This window comes from Scylla paramamosain, unplaced genomic scaffold, assembly GCF_035594125.1.
Source record: "Scylla paramamosain isolate STU-SP2022 unplaced genomic scaffold, ASM3559412v1 Contig68, whole genome shotgun sequence".
NCBI classification, from domain to species: domain Eukaryota; kingdom Metazoa; phylum Arthropoda; class Malacostraca; order Decapoda; family Portunidae; genus Scylla; species Scylla paramamosain.
The window spans coordinates 475,001-487,500 of record NW_026973733.1 but is presented as its reverse complement, the minus strand read 5'-3'; the positions used below and the strand labels follow the sequence as shown (position 1 = coordinate 487,500).

Here is a 12,500-nt window from a genome sequence, read left to right as displayed (position 1 = left end):
AATTAGCTTAACCTAACTTTGTTGTTGCTGTTGTTGTTGTTGTTGTTGTTGTTGCTGTTGTTGTTTTTCTTCCTCCTTTCTTTTTATTGTTGTTCCTAACCTAACCTAACTTAACTTCACCTAACCTGACTAACCTAATCTAACTTAAATTAACATTACCTAACCTAATGTAACCAAACTTCACCTAAATGAACCTAACCTATAATATCCTAAATTAACCTAACCTAAATTAAGCAAAGCTGGCCTAACCTAACCTAACATAACCTAACTTAACCTAACCTAACCTAACATAACGTAACATCACCTAAACTACCCTAAACTAACACTAACAACCTAACCTAAATTAACCTAACCTAACCTAACTTAACCTGACCTGACCTAATCTAACCTAACTTCGCCTTACTTGAATTACATTCAAGTATCGATCAGTCAGTGGAGCCGAGGCTTGCTGGTTTTTCCCATCCTTCACAACCCAACCGACACATATACACACACACACATTCTCTCTCTCTCTCTCTCTCTCTCTCTCTCTCTCTCTCTCTCTCTCTCTCTCTCTCTCTCTCTCTCTCTCTCTCTCTCTCTCTCTCTAACTCCCTTCGTGATTTCTGGCATCTAGCCAAAAAGTATCTCCAATAACTTTGCTGCTTCTTCTTTCCCTACTCTATTTCAACCAGATGGCACCACTGCTATCGCATCTATTTCTAAAGCTGAAATCTTTGCTCAAACCTTTGCTAAAAATTCTACATTGGACGATTCTGGGCTTGTTCCTCCCTCTCCTCCACCCTCTGACAACTTCATGCCACCTATTAAAATTCTTCGCAATGATGTTTTCCATGCCCTCGCTGGCCTAAACCCTCGGAAGGCTTATGGACCGGATGGGGTCCCTCCTATTGTTCTCCGAAACAATGCCTCCATGCTTGCACCTTGCCTATTCAAATTCTTTCAGCTCTGTCTGTCAACACTACCTTTCCTTCTTGCTGGAAGTTTACTTACATTCAACCTGTTCCTAAAAAGGGTGACCGTTCTAATCCCTCAAACTACCATCCTATTGCTTTAATTTCCTGCCTATCTAAAGTTTTTGAATCTATCTTCAACAGGAAGATTCTTAAACATCTATCACTCCACAACCTTCTATCTGATCGCCAGTATGGGTTCCGTCAAGGCCGCTCTACTGGTGATCTTCTGGCTTTCCTTACTGAGTCTTGGTCATCCTCTTTTAGAGATTTTGGTGAAACTTTTGCTGTTGCCTTGGACATAATTATCAAAAGCTTTTGATAGAGTCTGGCACAAAGCTTTGATTTCCAAACTACCCTCCTACGGTTTCTATCCTTCTCTCTGTTTACTTCATCTCAAGTTTCCTTTTTGACCGTTCTATTGCTGCTGTGGTAGACGGTCACTGTTCTTCTCCTAAATCAATTAACAGTGGTGTTCCTCAGGGTTCTGTCCTGTCACCCACTCTCTTCTTATTATTCATTAATGATCTTCTAAACCAAACTTCTTGTCCTATCCACTCCTACGCTGAAGATACCACCCTGCACTTTTCCACGTCTTTTCATAGACGTCCAACCCTTCAGGAGGTAAACATATCACGCAGGGAAGCCACAGAACGCCTGACTTCTGATCTTTCTAAAATTTCTCATTGGGGCAGAACAAACTTGATATTGTTCAATGCCTCAAAAAATCAATTCCTCCATCTATCAACTCGACACAACCTTCCAGACAACTATCCCCTCTTCTTCAATGACACTCAACTGTCCCCCTCTTCTACATTGAACATCCTCGGTCTGTCCTTTACTTATAATCTGAACTGGAAACTTCACATCTCATCTCTAGCTAAAACAGCTTTTATGAAGTTAGGTGTTCTGAGACGTCTCCGCCAGTTTTTCTCACCCCCCCAGCTGCTAACTCTGTACAAGGGCCTTATCCGTCCATGTATGGAGTATGCTTCACATGTCTGAGGGGGGTTCCACTCATACTGCTTTTCTAGACAGGGTGGAATCAAAAGCTTTTCGTCTCATCAACTCCTCTCCTCTAACTGACTGTCTTCAGCTTCTCTCTCACCGCCGCAATGTTGCATATCTAGCTGTCTTCTACCGCTATTTTCATGCTAACTGCTCTTCTGATCTTGCTAACTGCATGCCTCCCCTCCTTCCGTGGCCTCGCTGCACAAGACTTTCTTCTTTCTCTCACCTCTATTCTGTCCACTTCTCTAACGCAAGAGTTAACTAGTATTCTCAATCATTCATCCCTTTCTCTGGTAAACTCTGGAACTCCCTGCCTGCTTCCGTATTTCCACCTTCCTATGACTTGAATTCCTTCAAGAGGGAGGTTTCAAGACACTTATTCATCATTTTTTGACCACTGCTTTGACCCCTGTATGGGACTGGCATTTCAGTGGGCATTTTTTTTATTACATTTTTGTTGCCCTTGGCCAGTGTCCTTCCTACATAAAAAAAAAAAAAAAAATAGTAGTAGTAGTAGCAGTAGTAGTAGTAGTAGTAGTAGTAGTAGTAATGCTATTTTTCATATATTTAGTAATTTTTTTTTTTCATATTATTATTTATATTTATATTTTTTGTTTTGTTTTGACATTCATACGAATGCTATAAAGGTGAAGCATAGAAATTTATTTGATTGATTAATTAATTTATATATCTATTTATTTTGATTTTTTAAATTAATTAATTTATTTATTTTTATTATTATTATTTTTTTTTTTTATGTCTCTATGATAAGCAAAGCATTATAGAATTTATGAAAGCACATATCCTCTAGAGTCTTGCCCTACAAAAGATTCTGTAAAGTAAAAAATAAAGGGAATAAGTGTCAGTGACGTTTGATGAATAGAGGAAGGCGTGGCAGAAATTACCATAAAACGTATATAAATGAAAATTTATCTTCCTCGTATTTTCCAACTTGCGTTTGCTTCTTGAAAATTTAACTGGGTGGGTCATATAGCAGACATATTGTTCTTTCCTCCATTGTAGTTTGTTTCCAGCAAGCCCCCTAAATAAAGTTTCTGTTTTTTTTTTTTTTTTTTTTTTTTTAAAGAAATGAGGAATTACATTCTAACGCTGATCACTGAGCGGAGCGTAGACGAGCTGCTATCCTCAAGGACGTTACCTCTCTCTCTCTCTCTCTCTCTCTCTAAATAAGACTTTAAATAAAAAGAATATATATATATATATATATATATATATATATATATATATATATATATATATATATATATATATATATATATATATATATATATATATATATATATATATATATATATATATATTAAAAGACAATGAATATCCTCTGGGGAAGGGGTGACAATCCTTATTTAACCCTTAATTTCAGTTGAATTTTGACAAGTCTACGTTAAAATGTTTCCATTTTTCTGCAGTGATAAAGAAACGTAGAGGGGTAGCTAATATATTTAATTGTTAATTGTATCTTTTTTTCTTTCTTTTTTTCATTTATTCTTTTATTAATTTTTCTTTTCATTGCTTAATTATGCATTATGCCGACACTGCAGGTTACAATTGCAGATATTGCAAGTATTTTTGACACAATACAAGTACATCCAGCTAAACTATTGCTACAGTATAGAGAGAGTATTTCGATTACATACCTTATTCTTCATCTTCTTTTCTTCTTTTTTTTTTTTAATAAATATAATAATAAATAAATAAGTAAATAGGTATTGTCAAATGAAATCGTCGAGATTACGCAGGGGTTTCGGGCAATACTTGGATGGGTGACTACACAAGCCTCATCTGTCTGAAAAAAAATAAATAAATAAAAAAAATAAGAATAAGAATAGGGAGAATGAACGAAAATTTTAAGTAATAAAGATAACAGTAAGAATTATTATAACAAGAATAAGAAAAATTACAATAAAGGAATATAAAAAAAAAGAAAGAAAGCATCCCATGTCTTTCTTCCTAATTGTCATAGAAGGGTGAATTCTTTTGTATATTTTCCAACATTTCCAATACAACGATATGAATGGGGGAAGAAAGAATAAGAATAATAGAAAGAAGGCCTCCCAACACCTAGTTCTCCGGTCTTGGCCAATTAGCTAACGGCGGGATCAGCGCAGTTAAGCAGGGGGTCCGGGAAGAACTTGGATGGGTGACCACAAAAGCCTCATCTCTCTGAGAATAGAAAAAAATAGCAATAAGAATGAGGAGAATGAACGAAAAACGAAAATAATAAAATAACAATAACAACTATAATAAAAAAAAGAAGATTAAGAATAAAAAGAACAAAAATAAGGGAAAAAAGTAATAATATATCTCTCTTGCTAATTGTCGTAGAATTATGAATGAAGGGTTAATTTTAGTGCATATTTTCCAACATTTTCAGCACAACAATGCAACAACAATACAGGAAAGAATAAGAATAAGAGAAATAAGCCCTCCCAACACCTTGTTCTCCGCTCTTGACCAATCAGCTGACGGCGGGATCAGCAAGGTTAAGCAGGGGGTCCGGGCAGAACTTGGATGGGTGACCGCACAAGCCTCATCTCTCTAAAAGTAGGATAAATAAGAATAAGATAAGGAAGAATAATAAAAAAAAATGAAAATAATAAAGATAACAATATTAATTATGACAAGAATAAGAAAAAAATAGAATAAAAAGAATGAAAAAAATAAGAATATCACAACTTTCTTGCTAATTGTCTTAGAATTTTAAATGACATGTCAGTTCTGCTGTATATTTTCCAAGATTTGTTATGAATGAGGGAAGAAAGAATAAGAATAAGAATAAGAATAAGAACAAAATGAATTAGACTAACAATAATGATCACATCTTTCATGCGGTGACTGCGTGGGCGATGAGCCTCACTGGACGTTTCTGACCAATCACAAGGCAGGGTTGGAGTCGTCGGGCCCACCCGATTCATATATAAAGGGATTTTGTGGGAAGCGCGGGCAGACTCAGCTGAGTGTTCGTTGTGAGTTGTTGTTACCACAACTATGGCACGTACCAAGCAAACGGCTCGCAAGTCCACTGGTGGCAAGGCGCCCCGCAAGCAGCTTGCTACAAAGGCAGCTCGCAAGTCTGCTCCAGCCACTGGAGGTGTCAAGAAACCCCACCGTTACAGGCCTGGAACCGTTGCTCTCCGTGAGATCCGCCGTTATCAGAAGAGCACTGAGCTGCTTATCAGGAAACTGCCTTTCCAGCGCCTGGTGCGTGAAATTGCTCAGGATTTCAAGACTGACCTCCGCTTCCAGTCCTCTGCTGTCATGGCTCTCCAGGAAGCTTCCGAGGCTTACCTCGTGGGTCTGTTTGAGGATACCAACCTGTGCGCCATCCATGCCAAGCGCGTGACTATCATGCCAAAGGACATCCAACTGGCTCGTCGCATCCGTGGCGAGCGTGCCTAAGAAGTCATCCACGAATGATCTTCATAACAGCAATATCTAGGCCCTTTTTAGGGCCAAACATCTCTTTCATTAAAGAATTTTCATAGACAATCTGTTTGGTTTTGTGGAAGAAAATATTTATTTTCCATCTTTCAGTATCAGGTATCGACTTTCAACTCAATATCCTTCCCCCCTTTTTTTTTTTTTATATTATTATTATTATTCCCTCTTCCATGGCCATATCTCTTTCACTTGGGAGAATTTTTATCTTTCTTTATCTCTATTTTTTTTTTATCTTTTCTTTATCTCCACAGAATAATAATCACGATAATAATAAGCATAATAATAATAATAATAATAATAATAATAATAATAATAATAATAATGATACAATAATTATTATAATAATAATCATAATAAAAACAACAATATTAATATTATTAATAATGATAATAATAATAATAATAATAATAATAATAATAATAATAATAATAATAATAAAAATAATAATAATAATAATATTAATAATAATAACAATAATTATAATAATAATGCATTTGTCTATATCGTATCTTTTTTCCTTTTCAAGTGTGGCTCCAATGGAGCCGGGTATTATTTTATACTGGCAGCAGTATACTGGCCGCCTGTTTACTTTGAGGAGGTATACTTGGTAACAGCCTTGGTGCCTTCAGAAACAGCGTGTTTTGCCAGTTCACCAGGCAGAAGAAGACGGACAGCGGTCTGGATTTCCCGGCTGGTGATGGTGGAGCGCTTGTTATAGTGTGCCAGGCGGGATGCCTCGGCAGCGATGCGCTCGAAAATGTCATTCACGAACGAGTTCATGATTGACATGGCCTTGGAGGACACGCCAGTGTCTGGGTGGACTTGCTTGAGCACCTTGTAGATGTAGATGGAGTAGCTCTCCTTCCTCCTGCGCTTCTTCTTCTTGTCGCCCTTGGCAATGGCCTTCTGTGCCTTGCCAGCTTTCTTGGCAGCCTTTCCTGATGCTTTGGGAGGCATAGTGTCGCCGTACTGCTGTGAGAACGAGTGTGCGTTTTCTTTAACATTTAACATTTAACATTTTAAACATTTTATTAAGAAAGGGGGATGAAATACAGTTCAGGGAGGGAAACAAGGGTAAGTACGAAATACAGAAATATAGGGGAAGTTTACAGTTACCGGGCGGTCCGGTTTGCTGTGGCATACATTGCTCTCCAACTTGTGGCCTTAGTACTTTATTGTTGGATAAGCTATGTGTACATTTGGGACTATGCGTGTTCAAGTTTAGTTAAGTTGTACAGATGAAATGATGATTAACTTAATAGTGACAATGAACTTTACAGTCAGTGATATACTGGTTCTGGATACGGATATTTCTCCAGGGAAAGTAGGCTCCTTGGGAACCATGCATGGCTTGATGGAGGTGCAGCGTCGTGCAATGTCTGAAGAGTTGTGAAATGCTCCCACCGCTCTTCTTCCATTCTTTTCCACACCTGCGTTGCCATCTCGTGCAGCCGAATGTTTATAGGAGCGATCGACGCTCGCTGGTGGAGCTCCTCATTCGTGGTCAGGTCCTCCCATCTGGTGTTGTAGGCGAACCGGAGAGCAGCATTCTGCACCTTTTGGAGACGGCTAATTGTAGATCTGCTCAGCGCGTGGGTTGGAACTGGAGGGTAAGTTAGCACGGGCACTACCAGGGCCTTGACAAGGTGGAGTTTGAGGTTCACTGGCAAGTCCTTGAAGCGGTAGAGTCTGGTGAGGGCAACTCTTGCCTGAGATGCCCTCTCTGCAGCGTGGGAGAGGTAGCCTCGTGATGTGATCTGCAGACCAAGGAGGCGCCCCTTCGTTTTGAACTCTACCTCTTCATCCTCCACCAGCAGGGTCGCAGGTCTGAGGGTAGAGGTGGGGATGACCGTGAATTTGCCTACGTTGGTCTTGATTTTCCACCTTTTCTCATAGGAGTTGACCCTGGCTATGTCCCTGCCAGTGCGCGCGTTGAGCATTGCTCTGGAGCGCCCCGGATGGAAGAGCACCTGGGAAACATCATCGGCGTATTGGACGTTGAGACCATGCCAGGCGTCTGGGTAGTCCCTGGTGTACACAGCGTACAGCATAGGCGAGAGGACGCTCCCCTGGGGAACACCCATTTCCAGCCTGAACGGGGAACCAGTATGAGCACCGACCTTGACCCTTGCCGTCCGGTCCGCCAGGTAGTCGCATAGTAGGCGCTCAACAGGGTCGGGGAGCTCCAGCTGCAGGATCTTGTATTTAAGCCCCATGTGCCATACCCTGTCGAACGCTTTGCTGACGTCGCGAAGGACGAGGTTGCAGCGGTGGCCTTCGGCCTGATGAATGGCAAGGGTCTCAGTTGCCACCGCGATGGCGTGGGCGGTGCCTCGTCCCTGCCTAAAGCCGTACTGTGCCATGTTGAACCATCTTCCTTCTTCAAGGTGTGCTCGAAGCCGTCTCCCTACCACCCGCTCCAGCATCTTCCCAGGCACCTCCAGGAGGGAGATAGGCCTGTAATTAGCTGGCCGGTTGGGTGATTTCCCAGCCTTCGGAATGAACCGCATTACAGCACCTTTCAGGCCATCTGGAAAGTATCCGGCGGAGAGGGCTGCACTGAATATATGGCTGAGGCGCTGTAGTGCGATTCGTGGCAGATGCATGAGGATGGTTTTCCCTATCCCGCTGCTCCCCGGTGATGTCTCCTTGGCGGAGCTCACCGCTGCTCTCAGTTCCTCTGTAGAGATACTGCAGTCCAGGTGGGAGGACCCCGTCAACCTCGCAGGGTCTGCTGTGTGGTGTGGAGTTATCCTGTGAGAGTTAGTCAGCATAAATTCATGTACAATGTTCTGGTCTGCGTCAGCGTCATCGTCGTCGTTGTCCCTAAAAACCTGTTCCCATATGGATGTAAAAAGTCTTTCTTTCTCTCTGTCAGTGTGATGTTTTTGTCCATTGTCGTCAATCAAATATACGTTAGGTTGTTTAGACTGTCCTGATAGTGTCTTGAGTCTATTCCAGAATTGTCGTGGTCGTTTGTACTTAACTGTCAAGTCAGTCACTGTCCGTCCCCAGTAGGTCGTTGCCTCTGTCCGTCTCAGCTCATGTAGCGACTGCCGTAAGAGCGTGTATCGTCTGTAGTCGGTCGTCGTCCAGCCGGTCCTTGCCGCTCTATCACGCAGTGCCTGAAATTGTATTTGAGTCAGTATTGTGTTCCGTGATGGTCGAGGTCCTGGCGTCTTCCTATACGTCTTCTGTGGGACATGTCGAGCTACTGCGTCCTTCACTGTCCTTGTCCATCTGTCTAGCGCATCGTCGATGTCTTCTAGGGTCCCGTAAGAGACGTCTGGGTGATCTGTCATCTGGAGGTCGTGATCAGTTTGGAAGGCATCCCAGTCAGTCCTGTGTAGAACATAAGAAGCTGTAGTTGGTGTAAGGATGGGTGAAGTGGAGATGTCCATTATGATAATATCTACTCAGGATCAGGAGTCGCCACCTCAGCGAGCGTCCTGATTGGTCCAGACGCGCTCTGGGCCGATCTGATCTCGCGTATATATAGCCGTTTTTCCCAAAATTCACTACTTGCTCGCAGAGCTACCGACGAGGTTAGAGTACTCGCGCTCCTCATTTATCACCAACAACAACAACTACTACTACTACTACTACTACCACAACATCCATTATCATGTCTGGACGCGGCAAGGGAGGAAAGGTGAAGGGAAAGTCAAAGTCCCGTTCCAGTCGTGCTGGACTCCAGTTCCCGGTCGGCAGGATTCATCGCCTTCTAAGGAAAGGCAACTACGCCGAGCGCGTGGGTGCTGGTGCCCCCGTGTACCTTGCGGCAGTTATGGAGTACCTGGCTGCTGAAGTCCTTGAGCTTGCCGGCAATGCCGCCCGTGACAACAAGAAGACTCGCATCATCCCACGTCACCTGCAGCTGGCCATCCGCAACGACGAGGAACTTAACAAGCTCCTCTCCGGAGTCACCATTGCACAGGGTGGCGTGCTGCCCAACATTCAGGCCGTGCTCCTTCCCAAGAAGACTGAGAAGAAGTAAATAAAGGGCCTCCCTCCCCTTCAGCCAATATCACCATCAATCCGGCTCCTCTTCGGAGCCACACGTTCAAACATCTAGAGAGTTGTGTAGACTATACTGGTATATCAATAATAAGCAAGTAGTGTATACTATATTTCTACTAATGTACCTGCTGTGTGTCACAGTGGAGAGTTGATTAGATGTGTTGCCTATTGTGATATGTTGAGCGTCTTTTTCATCTCAATGTATATTTTGTTTTATGAGAAACTGAGAACGATGAGGGGCGTGATCATTGAAATAAGTCAATGATAATAATAATAATAATAATAATAATAATAATAATAATAATAATAATAATAATAATAATAATGATAATAATAATAATAATAATAATAATAATAATAATGATAATAATAATAATACTTGGAGAAGACCTGATGAAGTGAGAAAGATGGTTATAATTAATAATGGTTTCTTTTCTTAGCTCAGATAGTGATAGTGAACATGGTTATGAGAAAGTAGTAGTAATAATAGTAGTCTATGGTCCTTCTTTCTTTTCATGTTTGTGGACCTTAAAAAGGTCCGGGAGATGATGTTATTCAATGATGATAATGCAAGCTGAATAGCTGGCACCATCTCAATAATGGAGCGATTTAACCACCAAATCCGTACAGGGTACGGCCCTGACGCTTGAGGGCGTAGACAACGTCCATGGCAGTAACGGTCTTACGCTTGGCGTGCTCGGTATAGGTGACAGCATCCCTGATAACGTTCTCAAGGAACACCTTGAGCACCCCACGAGTCTCCTCGTAGATGAGACCAGAGATGCGCTTGACGCCACCTCGGCGAGCTAGACGACGGATAGCAGGCTTGGTGATTCCCTGGATGTTATCACGCAGAACCTTACGGTGACGCTTGGCGCCTCCCTTTCCAAGACCCTTGCCTCCCTTGCCGCGGCCAGTCATGGTGATGAGAGCTGCTAGTACGACGTAAGAACGGTCTAACAGGAAGCTCACGAATGTGCCTCAAAATAACATAACATAACAAAGAGAGAAAAGATGGGGAGGGAGAAGTGGGGATAGTGGGAAGAATAGGGGGGTGATAAGAAGGGAATTGTAGTAGGAGAAATAGTCACTGGGGCTTGACCCAGGCGCAATTTGAATTAGGAGGGACATCTTTTTTTTATGTTTTTTATTTATTTATTTATTTTTTTTTTTTAACGTGTTATATTCATTCTAAGATGGCCAGGAAGACAAGGGCTTTATCGGGGAAAGCAGGAGAGTCCTCCACCAACCGAGCAAGCCAAGCCCAACACAGCCACAGCCACGGACGCCGCCCACGCACCCAAATCCCCGGGCCAAACCACGCACAAGTTAGGGGCCAGACTATCCAGAGCCTGCATTATCAGGTTGTGAAAGAGGAGTGAAGGACAGTCAGAGTAAAAAGGGTTTTTTTGTGCTTTTTATTGGTTCAAAGAAGGACAGAGGAAGAATTGCATCCGTATAGCGGAGGGACCTACAGTTTTACGTGGGTTCCGAACCACGGATAGTAGTAGAGTGATTTGGTGATGGCCGGGATATTTATTGTATGATGTAATGTGGTGGGTGAAAAAAGCGGTGTTGGTCCTTTTTTCTTGTGTCCTGTGACTCGTCCTGCAAAAAGGCCACCCTGCTAAAAAAAAAAAAAAAAAAAAAAAAAAAAAAAAAAAAAATATATATATAAATATATATATATATATACATATATACACATACACACACATACATACATATATACATATATACATATACATACATATATACACATATATACATATACACATATACACACATATACATATATATATATATATATATATATATATATATATATATATATATATATATATATATATATATATATATATATATATATATATATATATATATATATATATATATATATATATATATATATATATATATATATATATATATATATAAATATAATATAAAAAATGTCGTGGTGTTATATGCATGGGGAGGGAGAGGATGGTTTGTGATAATGATTGACGTGATGGTAGGATGTGCAATGACAGAGGCTCGAAAAGGCTCCCTCACCGCAACGAGGGGTCAAATCTAATACCATCTGCCTGCACGCGGTAAGTCGCTGGTGGCGGGGGGTGAATGGGGATTCCTGCATGGATGCTTCCAGGGCCCCGCCCCACCATCTCTTGACTACCTTCCTGCCCAGCCCTTGCCGCACCCAACTACCTCTGTGTGGGGGGTGAAGTGGCTTCCACTGAATGGTGTGGTTACCGTCCCCATCATCAGTACTGGCCGCTCCTTAACTACCTCGGGGGGTACCGCTACCGGAACGTCATGCCGACGGCCGGGGGCCCCATTGCCGTGACGTCGCGCGGTATATATTGAGCCAGAGCGGTCGTGCGTGTAGTAAATTACTATTTTCCCTGTTTTTCTCACTTAATTTAACATTATCGGGTCATATGCATAGGTTTTCTGTTTCAGTGTTGACCCTGCAACTGCACATTTATGACTAAATTCACATACACAAGCACAAATGTGAATAAAACTCAATATAAAGGTGGAGGGGTTGCAAGATTTTCCGGCGCGCTAAGGCATGCCGAGATAATATACCTTCTCCCCTGACTCTTTTCTTGTAGGCATGCGCAAGATTCATTCAGTATCAAGTAATGTTTCAACTGAATTCATATTCTAATTTTCAGAAACTATCTTCCATTTGGTAGCATAACCAGTTTCCCCTCTTCTAGTTGGAAGAAAAAACAAATATATTTATTAACACTAACTCCTTGCTCTTCCAGTATGGTTTATGTATATATATATATATATATATATATATATATATATATATATATATATATATATATATATATATATATATATATATATATATATATATATATATATACTCGTATATATAGAATTATAACTATACTATGAAAAGCGTTGCTTTCATAACTAAGCAGGAGAACATCATCTTCAAATAGTCGATAAGTCAAGCTCATCAGAGCCAACGACCACACCACGTTGAATACACCGCTTCTCGTCTGATCAGCGAAGTTAAGCAACGTTGGGTCC

At 41.2% G+C, this 12,500-nt stretch overlaps 1 non-coding gene across 1 annotated transcript in view; it reads left to right on the top strand.

Moving 5' to 3' along the window:
* Positions 1-12,431: 12,431 nt before the first annotated feature.
* The window catches only part of LOC135098551 (5S ribosomal RNA), a 119-nt gene continuing 50 nt past the window's right edge, over positions 12,432-12,500 (top strand). Inside the window, exon 1 of the ribosomal RNA XR_010267124.1 lies at positions 12,432-12,500. This exon is cut by the window's right edge and continues 50 nt beyond it. This is a non-coding gene — a ribosomal RNA (5S ribosomal RNA).